Source organism: Dermacentor andersoni, chromosome 10 (genome assembly GCF_023375885.2).
Source record: "Dermacentor andersoni chromosome 10, qqDerAnde1_hic_scaffold, whole genome shotgun sequence".
Lineage (NCBI taxonomy): Eukaryota > Metazoa > Arthropoda > Arachnida > Ixodida > Ixodidae > Dermacentor > Dermacentor andersoni.
In genome coordinates, this window is record NC_092823.1 from 47,728,463 (window position 1) to 47,740,583 (window position 12,121).

The window sequence follows — 12,121 nt, forward strand, 5'->3', positions numbered from 1 at the left end:
TGAACGCGTCCCTTTGATTGTCCAACATTTAGACATCTGTGAACGTTTTTGTGTCTAATTGTGTTATAAGCGCATTTTTGGTTGCTGTTCTTTCGCTGTTTCGTAAGCGTTTTTGCTCTCAGTTGCTGTACTTGTATTTCTTTTGAATCGGTTTATATTTTTTTTTCACACACACAGGTGATTGTGTATTTTGCATACTTGTTTTTATACTAATGCTTTCTTTGACTTTGTATTTGCTGTCGTGACAGAGGTGCCGTCGCATGCCACTGCTCACCTGCTGTACGGGGGGGGGGGGGGGGAACTTAGTCAAGCGTCAATCGCTTTTATTCCCATCCCCTCCATCAATGTAATGGTGATGGAAATAAATCATTATATTATTTTATTATTATTGTTATCCTGTTTTCTCTCTAAACAAGCATACCGTCATTATACTTCTCACTATGGAGCGCTTAAGCTTTGATCGAATGCCGTTCTTAGCGCTTAATAGCAGCGCTTGAGCCGATATCATATTTATCCTTCATTTTCTGCGCAGTCTGATAGTGCGAAATGCGTCGATTGTATAAGGCGATGTAGAGATTGCGTGCTCTGAGCCGGCGTGAACAGCGAAAGGTGCTGGTAGACACTGATGCAGGAATACGTAGGCTTGTAGTGCCTGCGCCGATGTTCCCACCCGACGAAATATGTTGGTCTTTGATTCGTTGGAGAGCGCAAAGAAAATGGGCATGTGAGCCTTAGACTGTGGTTTGGAAATCAGGTATCCTTTGATATTTTAATGTCCTGCTGAAAAAAAAAGCTTTGGAATTTTGTAGATATAGAAGCTTTAAATTACACTACCAGTGCTACTTAAGGGTACTAATATTTGTTGACAATATTGCCAGGAAAAGGGATTTTGAATTAGTTTAAAAGCGAAGGATTGAAGACAGCATTCCAATACGTGGCCAGAAGCGAAACGTCATACAGACGTCACCTTACAAGGACCAGCCTCTTTATGTTTTATAAATACATAAGAATAGCCTAACTAGAAACAGAATAGTCTAAATAAGAACAGCCTAAGTAAGAATAGGTGAACTATTCACGTATATCTGTGCACGTTCATAAGCAAACAAACTCAGCCACCCCCAGGCCTGACACTCACCATATATATTTTTAAAACGTGTGGGTTTCTTTCATAGTGTGTGAATTTTTCACTAGTCCCACGTGATCGCATAGAGTAAAGAGTTCGTTTTGTATTGTAAGCGCATGGTAACTGTATTTTATGCCTCAATAAATGAATAAAGAGGCACGCTTATCTAATGTCATTCCGCAAACTAAAGGATGCGAATGCTGTTTGAGCTAGCAAGGTAGCAGAAATAGGCACGCAACACCCCGGGGAAGAGGCAGTGGCTCGGTATACAGCTAAGTACTGCGAGCCGCCGTGGTGGCTTAAGGGCTATGCTGTAGCGCTACTAAGCAGAAGGTCACGCGAACAGTTCCTGGCCGGGGCGGCCGTATTTCCATGGCGTCACATTCCAAAAATGCCTGTGGTCTCGTGCATTGGTGGCTCGTTGAAGATGTCCTTATGGTCAAAATTATTTCATACTTCCTAACTACGGCGTGCCTCAAGATCATATCGTGGTTTTGGCACGTTAAACGACACAATCTAATCCAAAAGGTAAGTACTGGAGCCTTCGGGAACGAGTATTATGAAGGCTATTTACCTTTGGCAAATACAACAAGAAACATGATTTAAGCAGAAGTAAAGGTAAAGGCGCAACTTTGCCATCTTTATTCTGTCATTTTCAGGACTTTTTCAATGTCATACGCATTTGCCCTTTTTGCATTTCTGAAAAGAAAGAGACCTGATGAGTGTATCGATACACTACGCTAAACAAGAAAAAGAAAAGAACAGGGGAATTCGTCATTCTAATAAATGTTAAACTAGAGCCGATCAAAGAAAATGGCCCTAAGCGTACCCAGGTGTGCTGTTCAAGTTTATTCAGAACTGATACGTTTCGGAACAGAGTCTGCGCCCTGAATTCCCGTCGAAACCCCCCTGAGCGCACAAAAAAGGAGGTTTGGGCCGCGAATTTTTCATGTGGCACCCCTTATGCACCTATTAAGGTGGGGGCGCCTTCTGGTTGGTAACAAAAACGTGGCCAGGAGCATGAGTGCTTGGAGCAGCAACGCGTACCAGGACGGGAACGTGATTGTGCCTATTTTATTCGTAGGTACCGGTCGGCAGCACTTGCCTCCCACAGCCGTGGGGGTAGATCTTTCACAAGGCCGTTTCTGGTTGGACAAGTGGCGTCCAGAGACCACTCAGAAAATCTGTACTGGGCCCTCTTTCTTTATGTGAAACCCCACAAGAAACTGAGCACCAGGCAAGGGAACATCTCTACCAATTAGAGAAAGCAGGTGCGTTTCCGGCGGCACCGGTATTTCCACTAAGTTCTTTCCGCATACGAGGCGGATTCTCTACCGCTAAGCGATCACTGCGGGGTTTGACCACCACCCGAAGGCATCCCCACCTCAATAGGTGCATTTGGGGCGCCACATGGGAAACTGCCGCCTTGAATGCAGGCCAAACCTCAATTTTTGCATATGCACGAGGGTTTTGATGGGAATTCCGAGCGCACGCTTCTTTCCGAAACGTATAACTCCTGAAGAAAGCTAAGCATCAGGCCCAGGTACGCTTGTGACCATTTGTCACAGCGGATTGCCCGCAGTTGCGGGAATGAAACCCACAACCTGAAATTGCCGAGGCGATGCTCTACCGTAGCAGTGGCGTAGCGATAGGGCATACGTCTCGTAATATGGGAGGTAATTAGTTCAAAGCCCTGTGCCACTGGCAGGCGATTGTTTTTTAGATATATTGGTTAATTTCCCCCGGCCTGGCGCTTGGCTTCTTATGGGGGGGGGGGGGGGGGGTGCATCTCAACACGAGGCCCAATAGAGCCTTTATATGAGAGGAGCGGTCACTGAGTGCATCTTCTGCAACCCTAGACAGCCTTCCTCAAGAGTATCCGCCGGGGTTGCGGAAGGCAAATGTTGCCGCCCGGTCATACCGATAAAATAGGTATAAGTGCTCTCACTGCATGGTGCTTGACAATTATGATACCTGAACGCTTTGAAAACGGTGTTTCACACAAACTTGTGTGACACCAACTTGAAGGCGTCCCCACCACCATAGGTGTATTTGGGGCGCCACTCGGCAAATTACGGCCATGGCAGCGGCCTCAATCCTTCTTTTCTTCAGGGTTTTTTTGTGGGCCCAGAGTTAGCCCGAATTTTCATGGCGCAGGCTCCCTTCCGAGGATGGTTTAGCCTTAAAGAAAGCCGAATGTCATACCGGGGGACGCCTGCGGCCATATCGACAAACGGTGGGTAACCAACGGCCGAAGCACTTGGGCTTGACTTTTTTGCTACTGAAAGGTGTTGTCATAAGAAAGCAACAGTTACCTGAGAGGGATTAGTCTTGCTACAGGGTTTACCGTCAGGCTCATTTAACACGAAGTATGACTTGGTGCCGGTGAAGCAACGAAATGAGCATTGTTCCAGGGGCTGTTGAAAAAATTTCGACAGCATAAATAGAAATGCGTCAACATCAGGTAAGGGTCATAGAGTTCGCGATACTGCAATATATATTCATATAGAAGCATAAAACTGATATGAACTGACATATGTAACACTACACCATATCGACAATGAAGAAGTGGCACACGTCTGATCTCACTCAACATCGATTGCATATCCTCGATCCATCTATGCAACTACGGCTGTTACCAGCGATTCCGAATAATGAGGAAACAATGCTGTGCCGCTTACGCTTCGGCATCGCATTCACGAATGCATATACGTTTTTTATTGGAATGGCTCATAGCGCCGAGTGCAATGCCTGCGGTGTCGAGGAAACAATAGAACATCTACTATGCTACTGCTCGTCTTTTGAAAATGAAAGACAAGATCTCTGCACAGCTCTCAACCAGTTGGATAGAAAACCGTTCACCTTGAACAAGATCTTGGGACAGTGGCCTCGCATATCCAGCTACAAAAGGCCACAAAAGCGCTGCTGCGATATTTGAAAGCTACAGAATTGAGTCAGCGTGTGTGATCCGGACTGATTGACTAAATGATATCCCCAGTGGACTTTCTAAAGTTCTTTTAATCTTTCCATCCCCTTTTCCCTTTCCCCAGTGTAGGGTAGCTAACCGGGCTCAGTCCTGGTTAACCTCCCTGCCTTTCATTGATCATTTGCTCTCCCTCTCTCGTTCTCCAGCACGAAGAAAGCTTTCGGCAGGGTCGATTTGTTGGCGCAAAGAGCTGTGCGCGTTCTGGTGGGAAGAGAAAAATTTAGGAGAGGAATGCTAAGAGGAAGCCACTCACTAATTAGAAATTGGCGCTAATGTCGTTACAGCAGCGCCACAGTACGTAGAGCCAAGTGATAGGCCCTCCTTACCGGAGGCAGGAGAACCGTGTTGTTCAGGTGTAGGCACTTTTCTTGCTTTCGATTTTTCATAATGTTGTTTCTTTTTACGCAGTAGACAACTTATGAGAAAATACACTTGCTATTCCCATAATTATTATTTCTCGCGCTTTCCTGTAGCCTTGTTTTGTCTTAGATATCGTCTGGAATTAAATTGATAATGTACCGTAAAGTAGGCCAGGGGCTATTTTGTATATATATATATATATAAGTATATATGTTTGCCAAGAAATAAATGAACTGTCGCTAGTGTGCAAAAATTACGTCAAAGCGTTAGGGTGACGCTTTCTTTGAAGTCACCGGAATACACCGGACCTATTTGTCTAGTTAATGTGCAGTGAAAGTTCTTGTGACAAGGCAATTTATTCACAGGTTTAATTTAACTGTACAGGTTGAATATTGGTTGCCTCGCATATTGCTACAAAATAAGATCATTATACCCTTACTAACGGAGCTGGGCGCATGAAACAGCGCATCAAATGAGCCAGTGTCTTAGCTCAGGTGTTTATTCGTTGAAAGACTCCGAACACGCAAGTGAAATTGAGCCTTTCTTAAAATACAGTGAATTTGATTTATGCGCAGTTTCCAAACTATGTTTCTTTCTTTGCCATCAGGGGATATAAGGGCAAAAAAGGTCCCGTGCTCAAATCGCACGGTGTGACTGGAGAGGGGACGTAAGCTTTAGCTCAACTAACGTTTTGTACAGTGTTTCGGCTGGCGCGAAGACACTTTACATATCTTGCCTGGTCCATTCATAGAAAGCGCTGGCAATATCTGTAAAGAAAAATTTATTACGAACTTTCCCGAGAATCAATGAAATAGTGCGCAACCACCATCACACATGGTGCTTAGGAATAAAATTCCCACGTGTCCATAGTTATCGCTAAAGAGACGCGAAAGCCTTGAAAGCGTAGTGCAACTCACCTTAATCGACCTTAATCCTCGTAAATCCATCTTTATCCCCCTAATCCACCTGTATCTTCCTTGATAGACCTTAATCGACCTTAATCCAGGCTAACCCACCTTAACCGACCTTAACCCACCCTATTCCACCTTAATTCTTCATCCACTATTAGCCACCTTAATCGACGGCAATTGATCATAATCCCACCTAATACACCTGAGTCCACCCTAATCCACTTTAGCCCAATAACGAATCAATCATTACTTTGCTAATCATTAATCATGTCTTATGCACGGCTGGGCATGCTTTGGTTCAGTCACTTCTGGCCTTTTGGGCACCGTGTTATTTTTTTACCTCACAACGCGATCTTGAAACATACAGATCGAAATCTATTGCCTGAAAAGGAGTCTTTAATGGTCTAAAGTTGAGGAATCCGGGCTGTCAGGAGCAAACATTGAGTGCTTTTGACAACGGCGTAGGTAAACTACCTGGCTATAATTCACTTCCCGAGTCAGTCGCAATACTGCAGAACCTGCAGGGTTCCTTGATTCGTTGCCCAATACTAAGGTCGACCGCCTGCCGCACGAGATGTGCTCATCCGTGCCGCGTTGTCTGCTCAGCGGCTGCTGAATTTGCTCTATGTGCAGTGCCTGTGCAAAGCTACTAACATGCCACACATAGCTGCAACAGATATTGTACCAAGTAAAAACTGGACACTCTAATTGTGTCTTTATTCAAACAGTCTCGCCTGGAACAATATCCGACTGCGCAAGGACATTGCGCCCTTTTCTGACAAAAAGAGTAACTTGTTAGAGAGCCTACGAGCCCTTCACTTGCCTTCCCTGGTCCGGTAAGTTCAGAACACATAATTCCTCAATCGCATAGTCAAACGTTCCGTTTTCAGTAACGTTACCGCCGTGCCGCCTTTCATTTAAAGATATACGTCTGCTGTTTTGACAATACTAACTGCAGTATCAGCGCCACATTCAGAGGTGCTAAAAGCCCTAAATATAACTTCGGCGGCAGCGGACCCATAAGCGCGCCATCGTGCCTTCTTTGAAGATTCTTCAATGCTCTATCTGTTGTAACCTGACAAGACGTCTAGCTTACATACAGGTCGTTTCCGTATGTTCGAGTGAGCACTTCTCCATGTAGCGGCTTCAGAAAGCAGCGTGCACCCTAATTACACAACAGATGACCCTTTATCTTGTTAAAAAAATTATCGCACCTCAGTACGCAGGAGTTGCACACCCTTCGGAAGGTGTCTGCCACATCTTTCAGCCATCTGTTGCTCACGTACAGGATTCCTCGTAGTCACTAGTTCCTTTTTGCTTCCAAACAAGCACTTAGCGTCTCGGGTGCTGCGCAAAAACAAATGTCATAATGTCAACACTTCTGAACCTGCGTTGAAAAGAAAAAAAAAACGCATTAAAAGCTCTTATGTTAATTTTTACGTCTGGATCCACTGTGGGTTCTCACTTTTATATTCCAAAACTGCAGACGTCACCATGAACGCGGTGCGCCTCTACATTGTCACCGTACCCGAGGATTGATAGGAATGAAAGTGGTACCTCGAAAAAGTTGGAGGCGCCTCACGCTCGCCGAAGACTGGCGCCGTTTCTCACTGCAACGTTGTTCAGATCGTCAACTAACCAGATTATCCCTCTTATCCCTCTTAACAATTTTCCTCTTAGCCTTCAGCAGTGTTTATCGTGGTGCTCAAGTGTTTGTCCCATAGAACGGTGATGATGATGTCGAGTCGTTCAGCAATTCCGACGAAGTCAGCGTGTTTGGTAGGTTTCACAATGCTCAGAAGCGCCTGAGCGTCACCTTCTGCCTCTCTGATTTTCCAAGCCAAAATCCTTGAACTACATGTGTGGTTTTTTTAACTGAGAAAGATTTGCGCTAAAGTTTTGGACAGACAATATGTGTCCCGGTTGCACACTCTAATGTAGGCAAAAGAAGTATGACCATCGTATGCAATTTGTAAGGCTGTCCTATACGTCCTCAATTGAGACATATCTTCACTGTGGAAGCACGTGTGCCCCACCATGTCTTATTACGATTGGCTACCTTTCACGGTGTAATCAGATAGAATCAAAACGGTTCCCGAGATTCAACGTCCTTTCCCATATGGTCGTTAGTCTTGATGTCGAAAAATACGCGGTAAAGATTGATTGTTCTATGTTGTATTCTTTATTGTTAGAGGTAATTTTCGAACATCTCGACAACTGATTGCTCTCGACACAGTTCCATGCCAATACTTTTTACGCAAACACGGATAATTGTTTCAGCTGTACAATGGGCTTGGCTGAGGTGTGAGCGAAATCAATACCAACATTTGTTTTGCAACGCCTGATTTTTGAAATCACTCTCCAGAATGGCATATTTTATTTGCTTCTGCTTTATGAACGCAATTTGTTTTCTGGTAGTGAATGGCAAGTGCTTCTGTTTATTTGCGGCTGAACTTCTGGATTATATCACGAGTAAACTGTTTCCTATTTTTGTTATCCAAGAGAAAGCTGATACGGAAAGAGATTATGGCAAGTGTTTTTTTATAGTATGTAGACTATACCTTTACCACTCATCTTGTTCTGCCCACCATAAATGCAGTTGTAGTCACCTGCTTGAAGGCCACATTCCATAAATGTTTCAAATAATTGTCAAATAGTTGCTCTGGGTGGTGATTTTATATATTTGAAGATGCTTGGTTTTAATGTTGCACGAGTCAAAGAACATTCATAGACCAAACCTATCTGACTATCGTTATAACAGGTAGCATTGTTTGTTCCGCAAACGATTACTATATTCAACGGACGTTAGCGAATGTGTGGTAGAAATTATTGCGAAGCATTGTATAGGAATCTCTAAACATAAAAATTTATTTTGCGCTCACAAATTCGGCAAAACAATGATACAGCCTTAAACTAGACCTAATATTGTCAAATTTTCCCCGTATATAGTGAGAATATATGAAGTAGAATGTTGTTAAAAAAAAAAAACACGTTAATTTTGCAGTTTTAAAAGCGTGAAGTGTTACGCCTAATTAGTAGTTCGAAAATAGTCAGTCTGCGAAGCCAGTGTACTAAGGCTTCTTTCAAGGGAGTCGCATGGCCATGCAATAATTTGGGGATGCTGGGTCCACTGGGCACGAAGGTCACAAAACCCACACCAAAGTTCGAAACCCCACTCCCTCCTCGCGCTAGAGGTACAGCTACCAAGAAACTCGTACACCATCCGCGGAGCCGTGCTTTCGTACGTGTAATGATTGGACAGTGAGCGCCGCTCACCACAGCGGCTCCTGTTCTAGGACTACAAACATGATTCTACGAAATATGGTGACCGTTAGTCCTACATCCTGCACTAGAACCACAAGAGCTGTGAGGCCACCGTGATGTGACGGAAGAGAGCAAGGACGTTTAGCAAGCAAATGCGCAAGTTCTATAATGCATCGAGCTATGACCATACCTCTTGATCTATTTTCGGCCTTAACTATTTTCATATGATTCATCATTCCCTAATTAGCATAATATTTGAGCAATTTAACATATTTGAGCAGCAGTTGAAATTGCTGAATGAAAGCTAATTATTGCTCAAAGGATACTTGCTTATATAGAGAGTATCGCTAGGATAGCACTAGTTTCGATATATTCTGTCCCTCAAATTACTAAAAATGAATTTGTGTTCACGCATTTACCGCAATATACTCTTCTCCTTGGTATGTGGCAGAATTCTGAGTGAAACAGAAACACCTAATTGGAGAGTGCTTGAGGTCTGACATTTTCAAGTTCGTGTTAGTATTACGGCTTCTATTACGAGGAACAGGCTCGAGATTCTTTCTGGATCACTAGAACCATGAAACTTATGCAATGTCACCTAGTTTTCCAAAATACAAATTTGTTTTGTGGAAAGAGACCAGGACATCGGAGGCTCTGTTTATAAGAACGTAAGCTGTTGATTAGCTGTTAGAGTTTTGACGACGTCAGCCCCTAAAATAAAGGCTGAAACTTACCAACGGTATCTAAAACTGTGCTTAGAAAGCACGTGAGTAGCTTAGTAAAGCTCCTAATAACTTGGGCTGGCAACGCAGGGATTCCCGAGCAGTTTGAGAACTTCGAGCGTGACCTCGCCGCTATGATCGTTTTCTTTGTGGCTTCACGAAGCAAAGCGCCTGCCGATCTCATTCTACAGCAGACGCTCGTGTAACAACACATCCCTGTTCGTTCAGCAATATATGAGTATAGCTTGTTTCGTTTCGCCTCTTTTTGTTGTGCTCGTAAGTGCACCACGAAATTCCTGCAGAACTGTTTCATGCGTGTTTTCATTCTGCTACTGCAGTTTGTCTTACAAGTGTTTAATTGCACTGAAATATTATTGCGAGTACAAAATATAATGGCAATCAATGAAATTGTAAGTGAAGGTTCCTACTTTTTCTGGATGATACATTTTGGAATGACCATTGTAACATAAGCATGAGAATCTTACTAAAAACTCCAGTACAGACACATTGCCCAATACGCGGATGTACACATGTTCTTGCGCGAGGATTTATGCATCAATGTGTTCAACACCCTTCTGTCGTCCATTTGTCGCCCTTATTCGCGCATAGTTACACCTTATGCGTGGTACACCCTAAGAAATGTTTACTCCCTTTGGGGTGTATATTTGCCACAAAACAATAATCGTCTTCTGTCTTGCCCGCATTTCCTTTCTTGAAAACGCTGCGCTCGTTGCTTTCCTGTCTACAATGATCTGTCATACTGACAACGCGCATGCAGTTCGTGACTTGGAAGTACCGGGCTCGCAGCGTTTAATAAAAGAAATGCGGGCAAAGACAGATGACGATTATTGTTGTGTGGCAAATATACACTCGAAAGGGTGCAACTGTTTTTGGAATGTGTACTTCCTTATCATAAGGCGTTCTGAGTAAAATACGTGCTAAAAAGGTGAAATCGTGGGTAAAAATACAAAGATACTCCTATTATCACCATTAAGGGTGTTAAATGTTTAGTGTGTAGGGACGGCGAAGTCGCAGCAGCAGTACATCGTATAGAACCCAAGGCATCCGAACGCTGCCGTTGACTGAGTGAAAAACATTCACTGTGGTGCTCTACGATCAAAAGTCATAATTGGCATGCTAATGCCAATTCAATTTCTAAGAAACTGATGCCTTGGCATGTTGTCACGTCACCAGGTTCGCCGTTCCAATGACCTAGAGGGAAATTTTCATAGTTTGGAACAAATATTCATATTTCTCTAATCAATGCCTAAAATATATAATCTACAGTTTATCCCTTAAGCTAGCAGGCGCTATCTGGCAGCCACACTTAGTCCTACGAGAACACCACTTTTCCAAAAGATGAAACGAGTACTTATTTGCCAATTGCAAATACCATACACACTAAACTTTCGGTGCCTCTCATCGATAATGCCTGCCCCCTCTAACCCGAAATAATTCCGCATTAAGTTCTCTCAGAACACGAAACGTGCTCTTACTTTTTTCATGAGTAACACATACACACTGGTAGGGTTATTAACTATTATTATTATTACCGTTTACGAGCGCAGCTCTTAATGGCCCGATCCTGCAGTGAGCGTCGGCGGCGGCAGCGTAATCGAGTGAACGAACACCACAGCGAAAGATAAAAGAGTGATCGCGGAGCGTCAGATGAAATACACGAACTGCGAACAGCGGAGACCAATGAGAGCGACCCGTGAAGCGTGCACGGGAAACTGATTTTATGTGGACCGACCCGAGTGCTAGATGCGTACTCTTACCTGGACTCGCCAGGGCCGCTTGTTTCGTACTATTGTCTGCTCGCGTCAGCTCTCGCTCGGCCTTGTTTGGTTTGGTTGGCTTGGTTCCCTTCGCACTTCTTTCGATTGTCATGTTTTGTGAATGTTTCGCAATCTGATTGTATGCGCCACGCAAATTGCACAGTACTTGATGGAAGCTAATTAAGCGACACCTGCGATCACTGTGGAACCTTCGAGAGTCATGTATAAAAGCCCGCGCGCTTGACCTGCAGATAAGATTTTCGACGATTGCCGACTCTGCTACAGGTCTCTCTCAAGTTCTTTGCCTCAATATATTATCGAATAAAAACACGTATGAAGCTGCGCTCAAATTTCACATCTGTGAGTATCGTAATCGTCAGTGTATTTTTTCCCTTCAATCTTTCTCCATACTTCGTTTCTGTTGCTTCGGCAGTCCTTCCAAATTCACACAAGTTGGAAAGTATTATTTTTCCTAGAGGCCACAAGAACGTCGAAATGATGTGCTTGGCCGATTTTCCCGCACATAAAGCACCAATTTTCACGTACGATAATAAAGATGTGATTCGTGGGTTTATTGGCCCTTGTAACAGCAGTGTCAGTGTAGATTACCAACATCATTGCATTACGGGATGTACAAGCAGAACTATAAAAAAAAACTTACCCCAAAAACTTTTTAACAGCATCAATGGTGCACTTAGAGTAGGCTTGATCCCACTTAGAGAAGGCTGGATGCAATTGTAGCTGTTCTGTTGGAGTCATTATATATTTATTAGTTTGGCAGCGCTTTGAGGTATCTTCACCGTCATGTGGAGATCCAAGTCTGCAAGAAAAGTTTGCCTGTGCTTGCGCAGTCCATACCAGATTGAACACGTCTTATCTCGCGAGACCTTGCGCTTAGCGTGATACTGAAATGCGCGAAGCGGCAGCACATGGGATGTGCACAAACTTTATTGCGCGTAACAGCGTTTCACATAGTC

The 12,121-nt window shown here is 43.8% G+C and overlaps 1 long non-coding RNA gene across 1 annotated transcript in view; it reads right to left on the bottom strand.

The window, feature by feature from the left end:
- Nucleotides 1-3,444: 3,444 nt before the first annotated feature.
- LOC129388262 (uncharacterized) overlaps nt 3,445-12,121 on the bottom strand; it is an 80,527-nt gene continuing 71,850 nt past the window's right edge. The window contains exons 2-3 of the long non-coding RNA XR_008615273.2: nt 6,595-6,727; nt 3,445-3,540 (exon numbers count right to left, since the gene is read on the bottom strand). This is a non-coding gene — a long non-coding RNA (uncharacterized lncRNA). The remainder of the gene's footprint in view (nt 3,541-6,594; nt 6,728-12,121) is intronic.